At 34.3% G+C, this 23,957-nt stretch overlaps 1 long non-coding RNA gene across 8 annotated transcripts in view; it reads right to left on the reverse strand.

Moving 5' to 3' along the window:
- LOC146993008 (uncharacterized) overlaps positions 1-23,957 on the reverse strand; it is a 581,887-nt gene that overhangs the window by 151,337 nt on the left and 406,593 nt on the right. For 2 of the 8 annotated variants that reach the window (XR_015038840.1, XR_015038841.1), the window contains exon 2: positions 9,452-9,647. The exons of the other annotated variants lie outside the window; for them this stretch is intronic. This is a non-coding gene — a long non-coding RNA (uncharacterized LOC146993008). The remainder of the gene's footprint in view (positions 1-9,451; positions 9,648-23,957) is intronic. 8 annotated transcript variants of the gene reach the window in all.

Genomic DNA, 23,957 nt, shown 5'->3' on the forward strand with positions numbered 1-23,957 from the left:
TAAAAGGACTAATGCTAAATTAAAGTTATGAATTAACACAGTTAAACTTACAAAGTACTGCAGAAACTGATGTGTAAGAAGCATAAAATATTAATTTCATATTACTCTTTATTTCTATTATATGAGAATAATAACACGATGAAATTAATTTACAATTTAAACCATACTGTTTATATTACACGAATGTCCAGAGCAAAAAGCATTAATTTCATAATGTCTAGAGAAAAGAGCACTGCGTTTTATAAGGGACAGAGTAAAGCATGCGCAGAGGGAAAAAGTTTAAATTAATGAAACAACATAAAGTCATAACAATTTCACATCATAATTTTAGGCTAAAAATGGGTTTGAATGATCCAAATTTATACTTAATTGTGTGTACTTAATTTAAGTGTTCAGGTACTTGTAGAGAAATACACTTTCAATAAATATTAACGAAATTTAATCTATGCTGGGGAGTAGAAGATATTGATTTTTAATTTAATAGAGGCATTATTCAAAATATTTCGTCAAAACAAATTTGAACTCAATGAAAAGATTTGTTCGAGAATAATTAAAAATCAGTTTTTTTGGTGTAAGATTTAATTTGGCAAAGATTCATTTTGATTTAATTTAGAAATGATCTTCCGTTCACTCACACTTTCTGTCAACTGCGGTTGTTTGCATTCACACACCGCATCCAATTAGCGCAGCATTTATGTTGAGAATGTTTGTTGTATTCTTTATGATATCGGCAAACGTTAGGTACATCTTTCATGAATTAGATTGAGTGCAAGCATATGCATTGAAGCTGCAGAACAATAAATTTGATTTGAGTGGCTCGATGCCTAATTTTAGTGACGAAATGAGTGCATCCTTGTCTACCGCTTTTCTCAATTAAGGACCGATAATACATGTTGCAATGAAGCCATACAATGCAGTTGCTTTCTGTGAGTTTAAGGCTTCTTCTAAAACGCACAGATTGACCACTATGTAGTAGTCGCGTATGTTAGGAATGCTTTTCAAATGAATACGAGCCTCGTCACGCCATCGGCTGTAATAATACATCATCCATTGCCTTAGTTAACGATGACAAAACAAAACACTTTGGAGTGTCTGCGTGGTCTTTAAGTTAAAGAGTATGGATAATTTTTTGACGGTAGGGAGAAATAATGAAAATAAAAAATCAAATTAAGATATTGCATAGGATTTTCCCACTTAGTTGAATATGTCAAATTCATTTGCTCTCCCACGCAACACTGAAACATTTAAGATTCCACTGATGCTCAGGGATATTGAACATGTCTGATGCTTCGTATTCATAGACAGTACTGACAAACAATCGTTTGTAGCTTCATAAAAATTAGCTGATACTTCGTTAGCACTTCATCGCAGTTCATTTGGTAAGTAATATATCTAGATCATTCTTATCAAACGGACTCTGTAATCTGTTTTATTTATGTTTAAAATAGTAAATAAGGACTCACATTAAAGTACCAGATTTTAACCTACAGTTAGATTATAATTACGCAACCTGGACTAAATTTCAAGCAATATACTTGTGAGACATTTACTACTAACTACTAATTAACTACAAGACTAAATGAGGTGAAGATTGCATTGGTTTTAGGGAAGTAATCGCAAATTGTTTTATTGTTGCTTAACTAATGGATACTATTACAAATGAAGGGAGCATAATTTTTTAATGGATGATTATGAATTTTGTGTATCAGAGTGTATTTGCACAAATTCATGACTTTAATAAGCAGAATTTTTATTATTAAATAAATTTAACTTATAGAGGTTTAATCGCAGCCTCTAAGTAGCAAGCGTCATTGGTTTTGCATGTAAAAAATAAGTTAGTCTCACTTAAAAAAAGAAAAAATGAAGTCTGATATTTTTTAGATAATTTGAAATGCAAAATGAGAAAATGTAAGCGAACGGAAGAGTTTTTATCTTTAATTATTAAATCAGCTAAATTAAATATTGATTGAAACAACTTCTTATTGAAAATGTTTTAAATATAGTTACAAGAAACGTTCAGCAAAAATACCTATTCAGTCTTCATACTTATCAAAAGGATTTTTAATCATAAATACAGAAGTCACGTTTCACATGATTCTATAAACTTCATTTGCCTTGAGAATCCCGAATGTTTACTTCAAAAAACTAAGCATCTTCATTTAGCATTCAGTATAATTAAATAAATGCAGTCTGCATACTAAATTATGCATGACGTATAAATCTCAATTTCTTTAGAAAGATTCATTTTCATAAAATTCATTCTGCATATTTTATGCCCGTACATACTGCACAGAATATTAGGATGATCATTCTCAATATTTTACGTATCTCAGTTTAAGATTAAGCCTATATTGCATTCGTATTTGCCTACGATATATGAGATTTAGAAATTTCCCAATCAATATTTTATGAGATTTGTAAATTAAATTTGACAATAATAATAACAATCTCATTAAATAAATCTAATAACATTAATAATAATCTATTTAATAATAATAGTACTCTATAATCCCACTAATATATAAGATTTATAAATTTTCCAATCACTATCCACATTTGAATTTGAAATTTCCAAACTGAAGAAGCTACCTTAAGTATTTTGAAGTTACTTGTCAGGCAGCTATCACAGCCAAAAATGTAGATTATTTTCAGAAGATATCTGCAGTTTTAAAATTTGTCGTATTAACAAATATGTTTGACAAATGTTTTGCAAAGTGCTGAGCACAATTTATTGTTGTTGCACAAAATCAGAAGTGTTTATTCTTAACAACTGCAATTGATACCATCTAAATTGCTAGTTGTTAGTTTTTAGAAAAGAAATGGTACGAAGAGCATTCCAAACTAGTTAAAAAAAGACACACAAAACTAAAAAACTTTTAATATCATGGAACAATTTTATTACATAAATTATAATTCTGAAACGTAAAATTCAATGTATAATGCTAAGCATGTTTTCCACACATTACGATGATACTATAAGTGTTTTATCACATTGGAATTATTCATAGCTTACATCTAATAGACACGTTACTGAAAAATACGAGGTGTAACACAGAAGAAAACGAGACTAAGTGCGTAGCTTGAAAAAGAGTGGAGTTGGCAACACCTGTTTTGGTGACGTCATTCCACACATCTTCTATATCCATGCGACCAGTTTCGACTTAACCGATCACACCGGTTGGGAGTATTGCGTCATTGAGTGAACATGTGCAACTGTATTCTGCCAGAAAAAATGTCTCATGTAAAAACCGAACAGCGAAATAACATTAAGTTTCTTGTGAAACTTAAGAAATCAGCCACAGAAACATTCAAATGTTAACTGAGGCTTACGGAGATGAAATTTTGTCTCGTGCACGTGTATTTGAATGGCATAAGCGGTTTTCAGGGGGAAGATACAAAACACCCATGCCAAAACCAAAATTCAAGGCAATGTTAATTGTCTTCTTCGACATTAATGGAATTGTAATGATTGAGTGGGTTCCCATTGGTCAGACTGTTGATTTAATCAGTGTTACTACACTGAAGTACTAAAAAGACTTCATGAAAAAATTAGGAAAAAAAAAAGGCCAGTTTGCGGAGTGATGGATGGCTGTTGCATCGGGACAATGCACCCGATCACACGGCTCTTTCTGTCAAGCAGTTATGACCAGCAAAAATATTACTGTGATGAGGCATCCTCCTTATTCACGTGATTTGGCTCCATGTGACTTTGTTTTATTTCTTGAAGTTAAATCTTGCTTAAAGGGAAGTCATTTTACCTCAATTGAAGAGGTTCAGACAAAAACGGAGAATCTCCTGAAGGGCCTTCCAAAATCCTCCTTCCAGAAATGTTACCAACAATGGCAGCGCCGAATACAGAAGTGTGCGAATGCTGAAGGGGACTACTTTGAAGGTGATAATGTCATGGAGAACTGATTTTGTAAGTACAACGATTTATTGGACTAGTCTCGTTTTTTGTGTCACACCTCGAAACGATGAAGACCAAATGCACTCACTGCCATAAAAATCTGCCACTAAGAAGCAATTGGTCGGATCGTAACGTAGTTTGGCCTGAAGGTACACTGAATCAAAGAAAACAGAAACGGGTGGCAGTTCTATGTTTTCCATTCTGCTCGGCCGATTAACGAAATTCAACTACTTGCGTTTTCCATGTCTCAAAAGCGCGATCTTAGATTTATATTAAATTTATACACATCGTTGTTCTAATGTGCGTATTCTGACATGAAATCGGACTTTTCTGAAATGACATGCAGGCATTTTTCAATAGTTCGATTCTACGACTCAAATTATGCCTAAATATCAAATTTTGTAAATTTTGGTAGGAAATTTAAGGAAGAATTCGAGAACTTAGTTTGACGTACTTTTTTTTATTTTGCGCCAAAAATAATTAACTTGGCGAACTTCTAAGTTATGACAATCTATCTTAATTTCTCTTTCATTCTGCTCGAGTGGAAAAAAACGCATCGTTTCTTACTTTTTGTATGTGTATATTTTTACTTTTTTTTTTTCTATTTATTACGTGCTCCGCACTTAGGCACTACACGGAAAGGGCGGGATGCCCCGTGGAGGTCTTTTTAAGGGAAACTGGCTCGTATCCACGTTACACATGGGGAAAAGCACGAAAACGCCCATGCAGCCATCCCGTTCGCCGGGACTCGAACCCCGGAACGAACTACCAGTGTTCAGCGGCTTTTACCGCTAGGCCGCTGGTGGGCCTATATTTTTACTTTATATTCTATTTTTTAATCAAAATTTCTATTTTTAGACACTTATTTTTCGTTTTAGAAATTTATTTTGACAGCTTGAGCTGCATTATTGAATTATATATTTTCAAATAATTATTTTTAAACTTTCTATTTAATCATTCGAACGTTGTACTTTAAGTATATTTATTAATATAAATGTTTTGAGAATTTTATCTTATTTATTTCAACCGCATTTCTTTCGAAGGAATACTTTGTGATTCGGTATACGTCATGTATATTAAAACAAGAAATAACACAGTTAACAAGTCTTTTAGTGGCGCATTTAGAGAAGATATATAAATGAGAAAGATTTATAATCGACATTTTTATGTAAGAGGCAGTAAGTATATCGCTTTACACTATTTTTCATCGCTTTAGAAATTTTCATTATATTGCCATTGCTTTACACATTATTACATTTTATCATCTTACTGCAAGTTTATTAAAATATTATCCAAATTTCGCAATAAGTTTAAATATTTCGTTTCTACATCGCAAGAATCAAATAGTATATATTAAAACTATTTGATTCTTGCGATGCGATTTTTCGCAAAAAATTATTTGTCTCTAATCTTATATGCGCACTAATTTCACCTAATGTGGCAATATGTGTTCTGCGTTGGTTTTTGGCGCGATTGCGTGTTGTATGGCAACCCTGTTGACGTTGAAAAATCTTTTGTTGGAGTGGTTTAATTGCTCGTTGGTTCGTATCCTGCGTGTTTTGAAATGGCCTATATTGCAATGATAGACGCGGTGGCAAGATTTGAGTCGCGTATTTTAGATTTTAGATTGTGTGAAAAGTAAATTTAGTATTAAATGGTACGATGTTGGCGTTGTTAACGAGTCTTTTGTTCCCGGGTGTGTTTATGAGGATTGAAGTGTATTTTTGTAATTTCTGCGGGACTTTTAAAACGGAGTCCGAAATACGGAGCTGCTATGAGAACTCGGACGATGAAGGGCGTTTCTGATAGTTTTTGTGTGGATTTGCAGTTAAATGGTTGGTGGTAAAGTATGTGGCTGTCAGCAGAGTTTAAGATTTGGATTGTGGTTTTCGTGTAGTATGTTAATTTTGGAGGAAGTTTTTATCGTTACTTTGGAACTTTTGAATCTCAGAAAGACATGTGATATAGCAAAATTGTGGCATTTTTGTTCAGAGACGTTGTGTGACTGGCGAAATTTTATTCAGGAATGTATTATGGTAAGTGCATTTTATTTTACTCTTTTTATTTTGTAGAATGTTATGTTCATTGCTTTTTTAATATGAATTTCTGCTGTTGCTGTTGTTTTTTGAATTGTTTGTAATTTAGTTTAGTTTATTTAGTTGATTTGTGCGCAATGCCTAGATTGTGCAATTCGTAGATTTTATTTTAAGCTTAAACAGAATGCTGTGTACATGTTATTCTTTGAAATTTATTGTTGTTATGCTAATTTATTGAAGCGAGGTGTGCGTAGTTCGTAGATTCCTTCGCTGCCTAGAATGTGCAATTCGTAGATGTTTTTTGAAGTTAAAACGTATCGCTGTGTACATGGATTCTTGTCAAATATTTTTTGGTTAGAAACTTTACGTTTTCGCTATCTAAAGTTTTTGTTTTTGTTTCGGATTTTTAGCTTAAGCTATGTCTTTAAAACGTGGTTTTTGCATGTGCGAAAACCGCGTTTTTGGAGACATTTTAGGCTTAAAATTCGAAGTGTAGACAAAAAAGTTTTGGCGGCGTGGAGTTTCTCGGGCGCATATAAGAGTAGTTCCAATTTTTTTTATCTTTTTAATACCTTGCCGCTTTTCTTGAAGCATTTTGCAGATATATCCGCGATCATCTGCACATTTTTATTCGCTACAGACATAAACACTTTTCAAATATCTTCGCTCTTGTATACCATTCTAAGTAGAGTGCCGCTTTCATTTCAACAATATTTGCTTAGCATAATATAGTGAAGCGATTTTGACCGTGATATTGAAGATTTTGAAAAGCTAGACATTTTGAAGTCAGGAGATGAAAAAAAAAAAAAAAATGTCTAGTTTTATCAACAACTGAAAACGTTTTCAGCTGATATCCGTGTACTACTTTGGATAAATACTTGAATCTTAAACCAATACGGCTGAGACATTTTTGGATTCTTCATTTTTGATACGATTTAACATGTACGAAGTAATTTATATCTGTACAGCCGTTCAGTGAAAAAAATAGTCGTTCTTAGCATTCACCCACGATGCTTCTGCTTTTCCGTCTTAGTCTCGTTTCCGTTAACAAAGGTCAATTCTATGGAATATTTCATGCACTGCACTGAATAGAAAACTTTAGCAAAATATGGTTGGGGAGTGCAGATATTTCGCCTTCAACACGCAACTTCCTTACGGGATTTTCTGCAAACTGTTGTAATTTCTTCTAATTTCCTCCTTTCAGAAATATTTGTTTCCAATTTTGACACAAGACTATTCGTTTTTATTTTCAATAGTTATATTTCCATAAATTTTGCGTTCTCTTCCAATTTCCTTAAAATTTCAGTTGTAAGATTCCGTTTTTTGCTTTCAAGATGTTTTACTTGCAAATAAAGCGTAAAGTAAAACCTAGACAGTTTGCAGGGTAATGTAGTAAAACCTAAACAGTTTGTAGAGCTATTACGTTATTTCGAAGCAGGAGAGATGAAAAATGAGCAAAGCCCTCGCCGGGACTCGAACAACGGACCTCTCCAATACGCGCCGAGTGTGCTGACCACTACACCACGAAGACATGCTACGAAGGGCGAAGAAATACCTTATATACTCTCACCTTTTAAAGAGGACTGGGGATTAGGGGACCCAACTGCCAAATCCTGGTGGTGGAGAATCATCATCCACCGCCTTTTTTAGTTCGGGAGCCATTGTAGAGACATTAGGATTTTTATATGCTGAGAGACGTGAAAAATAAACAATGGCCTCGCCGGAACTCGAAGCACAGACCTCTCGAATACGCGCCGAGTGTGCTGACTACTACACCACGAAGGCGTTATAAGAAGGCGGGAGAAATACCTTATAAGTTGACTTAAAATCTGTTTACCGAACGATAGAGGAATCTGGTGTTTCTAGTCTAGATTTAGATGTTTCTGGTCAACAGAATCCCGTGTTAATTCTATTCCACATAGTGATCCAGTCTTAAAATCAGGTGCTAATAATCTAAATGATATATTGTTCAAAATATGAAATCTAGTATACAAATAATCTAAATCAAATATTGTTCAAAATCTGAACACTAGTAACTGCCATGTTAAAGAGCAGAATTTTTAAAATTATCTGGAATAGCATTAGGAAAAACTAGCTACTTGAAACATTTTTTGCAAGAGGGTTAATATATAAGTTTATATTTCCTATATTTTTACTAAAAGATGGAATATAAGCAAAGTTGTCAAACTTTTAAAGTTTAGTTTATTTTGTTAAATGCCTAATTTGAATCTATGCGTTACAAAACAGGTATATCGTGCAAACGATTTTTCTCTTTTATGGCAAAAAGAGAAGAATCAGTCCAAATACAGGTAAGTTTCAATAAGCCAAAACTAAAGAGACACACCCATAAAAAATATTCAAAATTCATTTTTCAGTTAGTATCAGTTTCCAGTACTATGTTTCTATATTCACTTTCGAATTCCTAGTTCCGTAAATCTTTCCATTAAAAATTTCGACTTACTGAATTTGAAGTAATCAATGGTTTAGCGTATTTTCACAGTGTAACAATTAAGTAACACCCGAAAGAATAAGAAAACTATTTATTGTCGTTCTGTTAGATGAATATGGCTATAGTCAAGTAAGAAAAGTTTTGAGACTTTATGTTTTTTCAACTCACATGTGAGTCTCAAACCGAGGATAACGCAAGAAAAAAACCTACATTCATACTTGAATGATCTATAATGTTATCTTTCGTGCATTTAATGACAATAATGTACTAAATTAATTTGTCTGCTGTAGCTATAATTCTACATTTAATGTTGAGAAATCTAAGCCGAAATTCCTTTTAAGAGTTTATATCGTTAGCAGATTATCTAAAGGCATACATGAAAACAGAAGCTAAAGGCATTATTTTCATTTAAGGTTACCAGACATCTAATCCACGTAATATTAAAGTAAATCAATGCAATTTTCAATGAATCCAACACTTAAAGAAATTAATATCTGCTACGGTATCTTTACTTCTGATAGATATTACAAAGCGACACAAGTTCATTAGTACAATAAACTATTGCTCATGTAAAGCAAGCAACTCCTTGTGTTAATGCTTGTATTTCTGCACTTATAGTTCCCACCATTGGTACACATATATATCTATCTGTGTTATGTCAGTATTACAGTAATTAAAGTACTTGTGTAAGTGTATAATTGTAACTAGATCAATATTTATAAACCACATGTATATATCACATTATTTGAGTATCTCTATTAGAAGTGTCTCAACATATTTAATCAGACTAGTTATGTATTTTAAAATGATGTTTATATGAGTGCCCGTGACAGAAATCCGACAATAATGGAGTTGTGTCAACAAATTATTATTAATTGGCATACACATATTGATGATTATTACGGTATAAGGTCTTTCTCCCGCCTTCTTAGCATGCTTTCGTGATGTAGTGGTCAGCACATTCGAAAGGTCCGTGGTTCGAGTCTCGGCAAGGGGGCATTGCTCATTTTTAAAAATACTTAATTTCTCTACAACAGTATCAACAATTTCATAATATACCTGTGATTTATATCCTTCTTGCCTTCTCCAAAGTTTGCCTCCCGTTTCATCTTATCAGCTAAACGTTTCATGTACCCATTCTCTTGCAAAAACACTAGTTGGGGAGCAGGACAAAAGGGCGATGAGGAAGAGTCAGAATCATGGACAAAGCTTAGCAGACTGTCAAGCATCTTGCCTAAGTGAATTGGCTGTCTTACTGGGGAAGGAAAGAAAAAGGGTTTTATCGGTACAAGTACTGAGAAAACATTAGGGAGGTGATTTTAAAAACTTCTAATTTCTTCTAATTATAAATTTTCTAAATAATAAATGATAAAAAGTTTTTTAATTTAAAAAATGTGGTCTGCGGCATACTAATATTCTATGATCAGTTTCGAATCATGAAAAACAGATTGCAGCATTATTATTTTTTTCTCCTGTAACTATTAAGACAACAATAATAATGTCACAAGATAGATAACTATAAAATTTCTGTGTTTAAACTGTAGTCTCAGAAGCTACACAAGCCAAAAAGAAAACCCAATTATTAGGAGCTGCTTTTATAAGAAAATGGGACAAAATCAGTTTATCATAACCCAAAAAGCATTTCTGTAATGAAGACTTAATGTGTATCTCAAAACGGCGTAATACATGTGGCAAGTTGCAAGACAAGGATCGCAGAAAAAATCTTCCACGAGACGAAATCTACATTTAGAATCAATCATAAACTACAGTCTTAAGCAAAACAAATGAAAAATTAATTAAAAAAGAGAAAAATATAGAGAGAGGCTGAAATGAAGATAGAATATCTTCTAGAATCTGATTTATGTAGTTATTATCTGAATTTGTTTATCTTTTAGAACGGTGATATATAAAATGCTTCATAGCCAATGAAACATTTACATTTTTCAGTTATAAATAAGTATTTTCAGTCAAGATGTTTTTTAGTCGGAAGCAATCTGTTTTGAAGTATTCTGTAGAATCATTAGGATTTTTGAAGCAGGAGACATGAAAAATATGTAGTGTCCTCATGGGGACTCGAACCTGGACCTCTCGAATACGCGCCAAGTGTGCTACCGTTACACCACGAAAGGCATGATGGAAGGAGGGAGAATAATCTTATTAATTCTTTTGCTAAATTTTGTGTTGTTACCACGAGACTTTCTGCTTCGTTAATTTACTACCGACAGTTTATCAGCTTGTGTTTATTAACGTATTAACTAAATTAAATGATATGCAGCTCAGTATCTGGTATTCTTCTGTATTTTGCATGAACATTTATCTAGTGAGCGCACTCTTGTAAGCATCTGAAGTCTGTAGAAACAATTAAGTACTTACATTTGGAGCATAAAACACAAGCAAAACAATTGTATTCTCTTTGAGAATCGAAACACAGATCAAGTGGCCTGAATGTAATGTCTTGTAACGCGGAGTAATTAGATTTGCTAATTACTCCGCGTTACAAGATACGTAGAAGGATACGCGTTACAAGATACGCATAATACTTCCGTAAGAGTCTGTGTAACGGTAATCAAACAGGAGGAATTACTTTTTCATTTTTCACGCAGAAAAAAAGTAAAAGGAAAAGAGACAAAAAATATTCAAGAGAAAAAAAGATTTTTATGTGATTCAGTTCCTAAAATTTCAAAGTGTTTCTTAATTGCTTAAGTTTAAATTCATTGAAGTACGCTTGTATGTAAGCATAAACATCCCTCGCTTTTTCAAGGAAAAAATAAACCTGAATCATCAATCTAAATTTAATCGATAAATTCGTTTTACCTTTCGTTTCAAATGTCAAATTTATCATCGGCTGTTGTCAGATTAAAAGAAAGCGAGAACTTGAATAAAAACAACGCAATATTTATTTTGCGTAATTACCGATTACTTCACACCGAGCGATGAAAATAGCTATGGAGCGTTCTATGCTGCAATAGTTCTCAGAAATTCTTACTTGACTTAAAGGAAAAGGATGATTAATAGTTTTCCAAAAGTGTTCGAGCGTGTAAAATTTTTCTTCTTCCGTGAACTAGTTGCCTGTGTTAAATCAGGTGTACAGCAGCAAAAACATAATATTGTCTGTCTCTTTCTCTCTATTCAATTCATGCTGAACAAAAGTGCATAAAATACGTAATCAGCACAATAGTGAAAATCATTTGTTAGTTTATAACATTGTGCTTTTACGACATTCCTTTTACCTGTAAGGGAACAAAACATTTATTTTAAAATTCATATTTTTATGTCCTTTGGGAGGGTAAAAGAAACTAACGAAAATTAATGTATGGGCAACTCGTTCACAACAATGAAAATTAAAGCTCGCGATGAAATTAAATATTAAGGATTGAAAGAAGAATATGTGATTTTTGGTAACTGCTTTGAACTCTTACATATTTATTCATGCATTATTTTTTCTTTCTCTGTAAGTGTTTACTTTTCTTCTTCCCTCCCTTCCTCATAACTAGAGCTGTTAAATAATTTTAACTATTTCAGTAAGGTGAGTAATTTAATACTACAACTGCTAAAATTTCAAAAATGTCAAGGATGAGTTTCATGGCATAATATATAGGCGCAAATGTTCTGTTAATTTACCAACATAACCAAAAACTTATAAAGCTGGTCTTTGCAATCCTTTAAAGAAAAAAATTTGCATTCCTATTCCAATTGTTTTTCTTTTCTTTACTAATCGCTTAATTTATTATTTTAATAGATTATGTTTCTAAAACGTTTTTCAAGTGGAAACCACTTTTATAAATCAGAATGTTCTGCTGACCACCTTCCCCTTTGAAAGCACATCTTTTAGCATATGCTAGTACCAGGCTGCTTTTATTAAAACACAATTAGTTGAAATTCATTCAATTTTATATTAGTATTAACTTATAAGGATCTTAAGTTTTACTAAAATTTATTTTATTTTAAAACTTTACTGTCCTCTCTTATTATCCATTTCCGGCCAGAATAAACGCGTTAGTCTATTTATGCAAATATATGTATAAACAGATGCATAGTCTGTTATGCAGAAATATGATTTTTAATTTTCTTTAAAATTTAGACTCAATAAATGACGTTATGGCTTCTGGAGGGAGGACATCATACTGCAAAGGCTTGTTCCCGGTCAGTAGTTCTCCTTAGCAGTGTAAAAGTAAAAAAAAAAAAAAAGTAGTATTATGCCCATAGATAATGCAATTTTCTTTTACAGCGTCAAACAATGCTCACGTTTATTGGAGAAGTTAAACAACAAGAATCAGCGTAATGTTTGTAAATTTTGCAGCACCAGTTTCGACTGTTTAACCATCTTCTTCAGCTGCCTAAATGCATCTTACCTTTTTTATCTTGTAGAGACATTAGGTTAATTGGAAGCAAGAAAGATTGAAAAATGAACAACGACTTCGCCGGGAATCGAGCCACGGACTCTGGAATACGCGCCCAGCGTGCGGACCACCACACCACGAAGGCATGTTAGGAAGATGGGAGAAATACTTTATAATTTTTTTAAATAAATATGTGAGCATTGTATTTTTTTTTATGCCTTTGGGGCTTGGCCTGTCCCCTCATAGCCATATGGCAGATTTTGCCTGCTAGGTGGGTTGGGGGCCAGTGCTTAGAACTAACTAACTGACCTTATAATCTTATCACCATATTATCTCAGTTCTTTGCACTTAGGCAGCTGATGATTCTGGATTTAAACCATTGAAACTAGTCCTGCAAAATTTACAAAGATTACGCTGATACTTGTTGTTTAACTTCTCGAATAATCGTTATTCGGCCTGCTATTTTAACACAAATGCTCACATTTTTGGAACAATGGAGCACAGTATGTCACATGTGTTCGTTCAAATCGTCTATTGTTAGCACTTATCTAAGAAATTAGTGTGATTTACACGGAATGCAGACAACGCGTGGAGAGAAGTAGTTTACCCTTTTGTGGTAAAAATGGATCATGAGAAATATAGGCGCATATCCTTTGACTTTGATTTGCGCAAACTATCAGGCGCACGAACGATGCCTTTCAGCAACCAAATATGTCTGCTCTACACTTAGCCAGAAAGATGTTGCAAACATTGTTTAAAGATTGAAACTTAACTTTTTCAAATGGATTCAACTGTTGATGAATTATCGAGATTTAGATGTAATTTATCTTACATGAATAACTTTTTGATTATACTATCAGTGTTGTCTCATTTGTTAAAACACAAAAGCATTTTATGCACCGATCTCCATTTTGTACAAGAATAAAGAACATCAATTATTTTAAAACCACTGCAAATTTTCCACTCCAGCCGTTATTCATACTGGATCTTTTGTAGAAACACCTTCAAAGTTTCCTAAATTTGACAGCAATGCCATTATCTCATAGAGTGAATGGGCATTTTTTCTGCTGCTAAAAATTATAGAGTGATTTGTGGCTACAGTTAACTGGAAACCGGACTATCAAAATCTGAACAAAAGCCAAAAATAAAAGGCTGGGGGGAGGGAAGTTGCAGCCTATTTGGTGGCGTAAGAGAGAGAGGAAAAATATCATATATTGATAATTCGTTGGCATTTAAATCTTTCGAGCATTCAAATTACTAATGTCTGAATTTCTCGATGTGGAAGCTCTAAGATTTTCACTTGTAGTGTTACTGATGGAGAGGGGGGTAAATATGATAGTTTACTTGACGGTATGGATTCATTCAATTCTGAGCATATAATTCAAGGAAACTCAAACTTTTCTTCAAATCTGCCCTAAATGTATATAACTCATTAATGTATAAACTCATTAATGTTATCATAATGTATTATATAGTTAATGTATAAACTCATTTTGTTTTTCTACGATTATAATTTTTATTAATCCTTCATTTTTCTACAATTATTTTTCATTTTTCTGTGGACAAAATACTTAATATTATCTTTAGTACTTGCTTTTCTTAGTACAAGCAAAAATTCTCATTCGATTTTTTTTCCGTTAAAAAGCAAGTATTACATACATACTTCGTAAACGTAAGTGGAGTGCCGCATACTTTCGTTAACCTTTGTAAGTGGTATAAAGCTAACGTTCATAAAGCGGAGAAGCCCACTGCACGCACATTGTGAAGAATTAGTTGGATAGTATTAAATAATAAGAAAAAAAGGTGTCACTGAAAAGAACTGTGGATGCTAGTAAAAATCTAAGATACATTTAAAATTGGCATACAAGGAGACATAAAAAATATTACGTGCAGGTGTTTATACATCGTAATTCTGTGACAAAAGTATTTTTGACTAGTATATAATAATTCGTTTTTAATTCCATCCACTATTGGTCTTTTCCAAAGAAGATATATATAAGGATTTTGCAAAGTCTACAAGCGAAAAAGTACATCTGGACTTGATTTTAGACATGCTAAAATCCTTTTTCATAATCACCAAATGAAATATTCCACAAAAGTAGCTTCCACAAGTCCTAATAAATTGCTTTTCTTTTGTCCCAAAGATAGTTAAACTATTCGCTTAAGATGAGCCATTTCTATGTTCTGTTGTTATTTATGTTTGGGTACATTTCTAAGGATCTGTCTATGATGATATAAAGATGTACTGTTTCTAATGAACGGACCAGACAATTTCTGTTTCCTCACAAAGTAGCAAGATTCGTGTTTGCCTCCCTTTTGCCACTAAATCTTATTAATCTTTATTATACTAACAGTCCTAGTATTCTCCAAAGTCATCAAATAACTTTCATTCAGAAGGCTGTTTTGTGAGCTTAGCTAGAATTCATAACCACTGAAGCTATTCTGGTTTTTAATCGGGAGGCTGTTTTGTAGCAACAGGCAAGATATTCGGTATCTTTATTCCACGCGATATAAATAAATCATTTTGAATCGATCCCTAAAAATGACATTCATTTAAGAAATAGTTCTTATAATAATACCATAGTTTTCAAAATCGAGCTTGTCATGTAGGAATAAAAAAAATAGCTAAAACGCACGAACATTAGTTAGGAATTGAGTTTTCAAAAACTTCTTTGCATTTTCAGCATGAGCGTCAATACATAAGATCCAAAGAAAGGTCCGTATGCCCACCTTTTATTACTTTCTATTTGCATATCTTTTTTATACTTCTTGATTGTACATACTACGGCTGTCAGTCCTAAAAAGGACATACCAGGTCGAATAAATTGATTACAGAATCCTTACTTGAAAAATTATGGAAGTTAAACCAGCCCGTCTGCCTGTTATGAGCCTAAACATTTACGATTCTGTGCTGAAGAAAATGCATACGGCGGAGCTCCTTTACATGGTTTTTGTATCTGCGTTTTCATGGCTTTTGAAGCGGCAATGGAATAATCTACAATAATTTCAGTGACGAAGCGAGCTAGAATATGTCTGTAGCAGAACGCAAGCCGTTTTTTCTCACGCCACCCAATATGAAATGATTAATTCGCAGTAGTTATTAGGTATACTGAATACATTGGATTATAATGTCCACAAACAGATCTCCTGGCATTCAAAAGATTGCTAATTTAAGATAAACATCAGTATCTTAAGTTTCATAAAATTATACAATGACTCTTCTTACGGCCTAGATCATTGTCAAGTTCCTCATGTTGCACAAATGTAATGAACTTTTACACCCTGTGAGTGTGTTCAAAAGAATTCCACTTATGAAATTTATAAATTGCAATAACCTGCTCCAACATATCATTTTTGGTAGCTTTTTTAAACCTATGTTGGTTTCTTGTCACAATTATTTTCTGTATTCCTAATTTTTTCATTCCTAAATACTTGGGCTCTCAGATTCCAAATACCGTGTATAAAACCGTGTTCCCAGTAATTATCATATTTATCTCATTATGTTTACCTGTTATTGTTGCTATGTCAAAATAAAAGTTCTCCGTTTAATTTGCGAATTTCAAATTGTATTTAAATTGTATTGTAATCTCTTTATGTCATAAATCGTAAGTTTTAATGTCCTAAATCATTATTTTTAATAAATACTGGAGTGTACGATGGGATTGCACCATGTACCATAACATGTAAGCTCTAGACTGTTAGAAAAGTTATTTTGTGAGCATCAAGTGAGTGCAATCTCTCTTAAGTTTAGTTCAAATAAAAAGGTTATTTAAACCTCCTTCCGCGTTACCTGGTTTTCAAAGACATAGCGAGAATTCACTACTTAGGCTTTTCAGTAAAGTCTACCCTTTAATGATCCCGAAAAGAACTAGGAGACTTTACAATATCAGGGCATAGATCATTTCTGCAGTGATGACCATTGACAGGATGAGGCTTCAAAATGTGTGTAACGACTTCAAGTTTCGCCTGGACGATTGCCATGTGACCCAGAGAGAGCACATAGAATATATATAGAGTGTATAGAAAACTTAGAGAGTTTGCGATTATTTGTACGTGTAATATTTTAGAGTACACAGTGTTTTGAAAATGAATGAATGAATCTTTTATAGTAACTCTGTACAATAAAACTTTCGTTAATGAATTGAATTACTTCGTCAACCGAGAGAGGTTTCGCCACAAGAATTTATGTAAAATAGATTGATTTGTCCTTGGAACACAGATAAAATTATACAAAAACGTTGCCTAGAAATTCATAACCTAAACCTTGTGCATTATATATACAGACTCCTACAGTGCATTGAAAGCTTTAGAAGCTTTTACCAGCAACGAGAATCCTGTGATAGTGGATGTACTCAAGTTGAATATAAACTTAACAAGTCGTGGATATGAAATTCTGTACTGCTTTGTTCCTGGACATACAGGAATAAAAGGCAATAAGCTGGCAGACATCACAGCGAAATCTGCTGTTGAACTGTCCGGCCGCCTCATCGCTTTTAGAGATATATGTTGTGCCATCAAAGAGGACATCCGAAAAAAATGGCAAAAACTTTGGGACGTTCAAGCTTCATAACAAGTTGAGAAGATTGAAACCTAAAATAGAGCATTAGGATTCTACTAGAAATCGTAAGGAGGAAATTCTTTTGACTCGTCTTAGAATTGGTCACACTAGAGTGACACATAACTGCCTTCTAAAAGCTGAGAATGAGCCTGTTTGTTCAAATTGTAATGTTTGTCTCTCAGTCCATAACATTTTAATTGAATGTCCATATTTTAATAGTCTTAGGAAGAAGTATTTTAATAGCTGCGACCTGCCTATCGATCGTTTAACCGGAAGAGAGGTAAATACCAATGTTTTTCACTTCCTGAAAAAAACAGGTCTCTGTTATTTAATTTGATTTTGTCTTGAGATTTTATGTTAGATTATAATGAAGCAGATGTTTTAGGATTTTATATCTATACTGCATCTATCATTATCTGAATCATAATCAGCATTTACATCCCACCCTTTCATCATCTTACTACTTGCCTCGATTTTATGTGCTATTGTTTTTAAACCTTTTTTTTTATCTAATATATATATGTGATATATCAGCTTTAGTCGTAGCTTAAATAATCAGACGATAAGTTTAAGAAACAGGATCAATTTATTATTATTCAGGAGAAATAGCAGTTACAAAAATCAGATATCCGGAGAAAATAAAAAGAATTACTAATATTTGTGTAGTTTACTGCGTCGTGACATTTAAGAAAAAGCCTCGATATTCCTTTTGCGAGTTCTTTTATAGCCTCTGGAAAGGCAGAGCTTCCAAGAAATGACGTCAGCCTCGTCAGCCAATCCAGCTCGCTTTAAATATCTCCAGAACATCCTAAAACTGTACGTGTAGAAAAGGCGGGAAAAACAACTTGACTACGGGGCTGTGGATATAATTCCACGTACTTTCAAATAAGAGTACGCCGCCATTAAAAATGAAAAGAACATACAGTTAGAATTTTAAGTGTATTCTTGACTATGGAAATTTTATTATTACATATATATATATATATATATATATATATAACGGTTTGTATGTTGAAGGATGAATCCTGCGCCAGAACTCCATTACCACTACCACTACTACCATTACCTAAAACTAATGAAGTTCATTAAATACTAAAATAAACTAAATACAATATTAAAGAAATAAAATAATCGAAAGCTTAATTTAATTTTACTGCATCTGTACGAAGGTGCGTGGACGACATAAGTAGAAAATGATCAACAAGATATTATTTTTTTGGGTGCGAAATTCCCTTCTATAAAGACAAAAGATAACTGTCTTTATAAGAGGAAATTTCTTTTACATTTTCTTTGTCTTTAAGCACCATTCTTCTCTGCTTCAGAGGCATTAGGCCTCTGTTTCACTTAAAATTTATTCAACGTGATTTGTTGTTGTCTATCTTTCAAAATGTTTCTCAATTGAGACATAGCATTGTCACTGAAAATACCTATGCTGTAGTTTGCTGTACCTTTATTTACAGGATATTGTTAGGTGAAAACTTTGAATCTTAACTTATTTTGCTCAAAATTTGAGTAACGAAGAAATAATTTTTTCTTCCCCCTTCTTCTGAATACATTTCCTCCTATAATCATCTTTTGTAACTACTTTGTTAGCTGTTGTAGCTCTTTTAATTGAGCTCATTCTTATGGTCCTGTAGTAACTTCTTCACGTATACATTGTTAACTTCCTAGCCCATAGTTTTGTCCAGAGGCACAATATCGTAGATAACAAAAAGCATTCTAAGTATCCTAAGCGCTCAGAATGTCTGCCTGCAATTCAATCTGACCATATTTACCCTCAAGCCGATATCATGGGTCCAGTAAGTCACTTGCTACGGCTTTCTTATGCAAAACCTTGGGTGATAAAATGCTGCTTCGAGCTAATATATATGACAGGTTAATTATGTGTCATGGGTTACCAGAAAACTCCTTTGAAAATCATGTTTCTGAATTGAGTGTTCGTAAATCATTAGTCATCCAAAGCGTTTTTGCTCAGATAATTTGTTCGGGAAGTGAGGCGTTTGTCATTCGAAGTTGCAATGTGAATATCAACTTGTAAGGATCTTAAGTTTTACTAACGTTTATTTTATTTTAAATCTTTACTATCACTTCTTATTTTCTACTTCCGGCCAGAATTATAAGCGTGAAGGAGTTTATGCAAAGTTGTCTGACGAACGCCAAGTATTTAAGTGTGGCCTTTTTGCCAAGCAGAAGAGAGGAAGCAGTGAGTTCGAAGCAGGCCGCTTACCTTAGAAGTTACGCAGTTGCTATTTGCCTTCCAGGCCAGAGGTTATAATCCTCTTGATAAATTAAACGTATTGTAGTGTTCACAGTCTCTGTGCTACATACGCGTCCTGTTATTATAAGGCCAATCTTATTCTAAAGTTAAATTAGAGTTTAGTTTTATTTTTATACCTTTTACGTTAGACCCCGAGTGGAGGGTCATTGTATTCCAAAGTACGGAAGTCATTGTATATAAAGAAAAATAAAGGGTCTTGTATACCCTTCGTCTGTATCCTGTCTACTTACTACAATTAGTGAACATAGCTTTAGTAAGCTCTCTGTTCCTAGTCAGGTCATTGTATGTTTCCGAAGAAGGTTAGAAGAAACATTGAACCTGATAGTGGCGCCCGACGAAGAATAACCATGGCCGAATTTCAAGAAGAACCTGTGCTGCCTGCAGAAACGGCTCAGAATCCAGAAATGCCAGCTGCCGCCCTGGAAGGATTTGGGTACATCGTCCAGACCATGCGCGCTTCGATGAAACCAGAAGCAACGTTTAATGGAAACTCACAGGTAACCAGTTTTTTGGAAAAATTGGATGACCACTTCATGCTCTACCCCGTGCACGAGTTTCAAAAAGTTACCTTAGCTACCAGCGCTTTGAGGGGCCAAGCGCTTAACTGGTTCAAATGTATCGGCAGAAGTCTCTTGGGTCAAGCAGGAAGTCCCACCTATACTTACGAAAATTTCAAGACTGCCCTACTAAAAGCCTTCCCTGTTGTAAGGGATCGTACGAAATTAGAAACAGAACTTTTCAGTATATATCAACAAAGAATGGAAAACCTCTCGAGCTTTATTTTAAGAAAAATTCACGTTTTCAAGCTCTTGTATGGAAACCGTCCGGATCCTGAAATAATTCAAGTGATTTTGCCGAGGTTACTACCCCAAGTGCAAGACTTTATTGAATTACGAAATCCGACTACACTGGAAAAGGTATTTGAGCTAGCAATGCAGTTTGAAAGTAGAAGAACGGCGGACGTCGAAAGAAGACGCGAATATCAACAGCGAAACCAATTTGGTACGCCAAGACTACAGCAAACTCAAGCACATGACTACGGAGAAAAAGCGAATCAGTGGGCAAGGAAACCCGAGCATTCAAAAACAGCCGGCGAACGTCGACAGTTCAATAGCAACCCAGGAAAAAAGTCTCAAGGCCGGTGGAGAAAGAAGGAAAGCACCGAAAGGAAAAATAATTTAAACTAAAACGGATTTCTGCTGACGAGAGGGTGCGGAAATCCGAAGGCCACGAAAACCCCTCTTCCTACAAGTTAAATACAGTAATGGTGAAAAATTTAACTCTTCCGAAGATTGAAGTCTTGGTAAATAATATCCCGGCCACCGCACTCCTGGATACCGGCGCGCAGTGTTCCTGTGTGGCAGAAGTCTTTTTTAGAAAGTATTTTCGCAAATACCGCATATATAATGCGGATAATACAACAGTATTAGCGGCGCAAGGAGAACAATGTAAGTGCGTAGGTAAAGTACCTTTGTACATCCGTATCAAGGACGAACAAGTAAAGGTGATGTTTTTTATAGTAAAGAATTTGCAAGCAAATTTAATCCTAGGAATAGACTTTCTTTCAGACGCACAAGCTACACTGGATTTTAATGCAGCGTCCCTTAAGCTGACGATGAAACCAGTGCGTGTAGAAAAGGTTGAACCGCCAAGGTTAAATCTTGACCACCTGCCTAATGACGAGCAAGATAGAATCCGACAAGTGGTAAGTGAATTTGCTTCCTTATTTAGTGATATTCCAGGATTTACTCAGGTTACTAACCATAGTATTGACACCGGAGATGCATTGCCGGTTCGTCAAAAACCATACCGGTATGATAAGAATAAGGAAAAAATTATAGAATGGCATATTACCGATATGCTACGTAAAAAGATCATAACGCCTATCTCAAGTAGTTATGCTAGTCCGGTGGTTTTATGTAAGAAAAATAATGATTATCCTTTGGAGCATCCAAAAAGGTGGAGATTCGCTATTGATTACCGTAAATTAAATTCCATAACGAAATATCCGGTATATCCGTTACCGATCATAGAAGAAATTTTAAGGAACATAAAATCAACCAAATTTATGACGACTTTAGACTTAACGAATGGTTATTTTCAAATAGGGGTCAGGCTGGAGGACGTGCCTAAGACTGCTTTTATAACCAAGTCTGGCACTTATGCATTTTTGCGAATGCCGTTTGGCCTTTCAGGCGCCCCAGCAACATTTCAGCGATGCATGGACATTGTGTTAAGACCTGTTCTTGGAAAGTCCACATTTATCTATTTAGATGATATCATTATTACTAGTGGTAATCTCGACCAACATATACAGGATTTAAGACAGGTGTTTTCTTTATTAAATGAGGCCAGTCTAAAAGTTAATGTCGAAAAGTGCAAATTTGCAGCCCCTGAATTAAAATATTTAGGTTACAAAATATCGCAAAAAGGGATCGAGACAGATGAATCAAAAATAATCGCTGTACAAAAGTATCCGACTCCAAACACGGCAAAGAAGCTCTTTTCTTTTCTAGGACTTTGTTCATATTATAGGTCCTTTATAAAAGATTTTGCGGCTATCGCTGAGCCATTGTTAAAATTAAAAAGGAAAAAGGCAAGATTCTCGTGGACTGCCGAAGCCAATAGTGCTTTCGAAAAATTAAAACAAGCATTAACGCAAGCCCCTGTGTTGAAATTTCCTGAAAAGGATGAAAATTTAGAAATTTCAGCGGATGCTTCGGATTATGCGGTAGGAGCGGTACTTTCGCAAAATCAGCAGCCCGTGGCATTTTTTAGCCGAACTTTAAATCAAACACAAAGAAACTATTCCGCGACCGAGAGAGAGGCACTTGCAGTTCTGTTAGCAGTGCAAAAGTTCCGAGTCTATTTTGGAAAGGCGCCGATAACAGTATATTCTGATCATGCGGCGGTAACTAGATTGTACTCAGGGAAAAATTTATCCCCAAGGTTAATAAGATGGGCACTCAAGCTGCAAGAATATAATCTGATAATCAAGCATACCCCCGGAAAGGAAAATATCGTAGCAGATGCCCTATCACGAATTAAATTAGACGAACAGGGTAATACCGTAAAAGTTGCAATGCTGACAGCGTGTAGAATAAATTCCCGAGAAACTGTAATAACCGAACTGGGTAAGGATCCTGAGTTTGGAAGTATTTATGAGTATTTGAAGGATCCTGAAAATTTTAGCCACCAAGATATTGTGGCTATAAGAAATAGGGCGGCCCATTACGAACTAATAGATGGTCTATTATTCTACACAAAAACTACGAATTCCAACAACGAATTTCGACCTGTTATCCCAGCTAGTCTTAGATTAAATATCCTGCAAGAGCTCCATGACAGCCCTTTAGCTTCTCATGCTGGTATTCGAAAAACTATCCAACGCGTACGCGAGGCAGTCTACTTTCCTGAACTGCAAAAGTTAACAAGGGCGTATGTCCAGTCCTGCCCAACATGTCAAGCCGTTAATTATATTAATTTCCGCCCGGCCGGGTTTCTAAATAGTATTAAATCCGAATTTCCAAATGAAATAATCGGCATCGATTTATTGGGCCCTTTCCCAAAAAGTCAGTTAAATAAAAATCGCTATCTCCTTGTTATGGTTGATCATTTTAGTAAATGGACCGAAATTGTTCCCTTAAAACGAGCCTCCGCGAAATTAGTTACTGATTCTATTTTAAATAAATATATTTTAAAATACGGGGCGCCCCTAAAAGTTATATCGGATAATGGTCCTCAATTTGTAAGTAATATATTTGAAGACATGTGTCAAAAACTGGGCATACGTCATTTAAAAATGGTCCCGTATCGGCCGCAATCAAATATAGCGGAACGGGTCAACAGAAATATAGTGAAAATTATCCGTAGTTATGTTAAAAATTTTCATAAAAGCTGGGATAACTATGTCAATGAATTTGCTTTCGCCCTTAGGACCGCAAAACATGATACAACGGGCAAAACTCCTGCTGAGTTATTTCTAGGCAGAAAGGTTATAACACCGTTAGATAAACTATTTTATGTGCAACAAAGAGCCCCAGAATTTAAAATGGGTGATATAGAAAAACTAATAAAAGAAGCAAAAAAGAATACGGAAGTAGCACAAAGAAAACAGAAGTTATACTATGATCTGAAACGACGGGGAGTAACTTATAAAGTAGGGGATGAAGTACTAAAAATTAAGCATTCACTTTCTTCAGCACCAGAAGATAAAACTGCCAAATTTTTTCCACGCTTTGAAGGACCATATGTTATAGAAAAAATAACTCACGCTGTTGTAGTGTTAAAGGCAAGAAATGGTGAAACCTGTTCCGCAAATATTGATCAAATTAAACCCTACTTCGATCGTAATAAAATGAAAATCTTTTCAGATCTTTTGCAGGATCC

Source organism: Stegodyphus dumicola, chromosome X2, assembly GCF_044657685.1.
Source record: "Stegodyphus dumicola isolate Sdum_Otavi_A_Nest chromosome X2, ASM4465768v1".
Taxonomy (NCBI): domain Eukaryota; kingdom Metazoa; phylum Arthropoda; class Arachnida; order Araneae; family Eresidae; genus Stegodyphus; species Stegodyphus dumicola.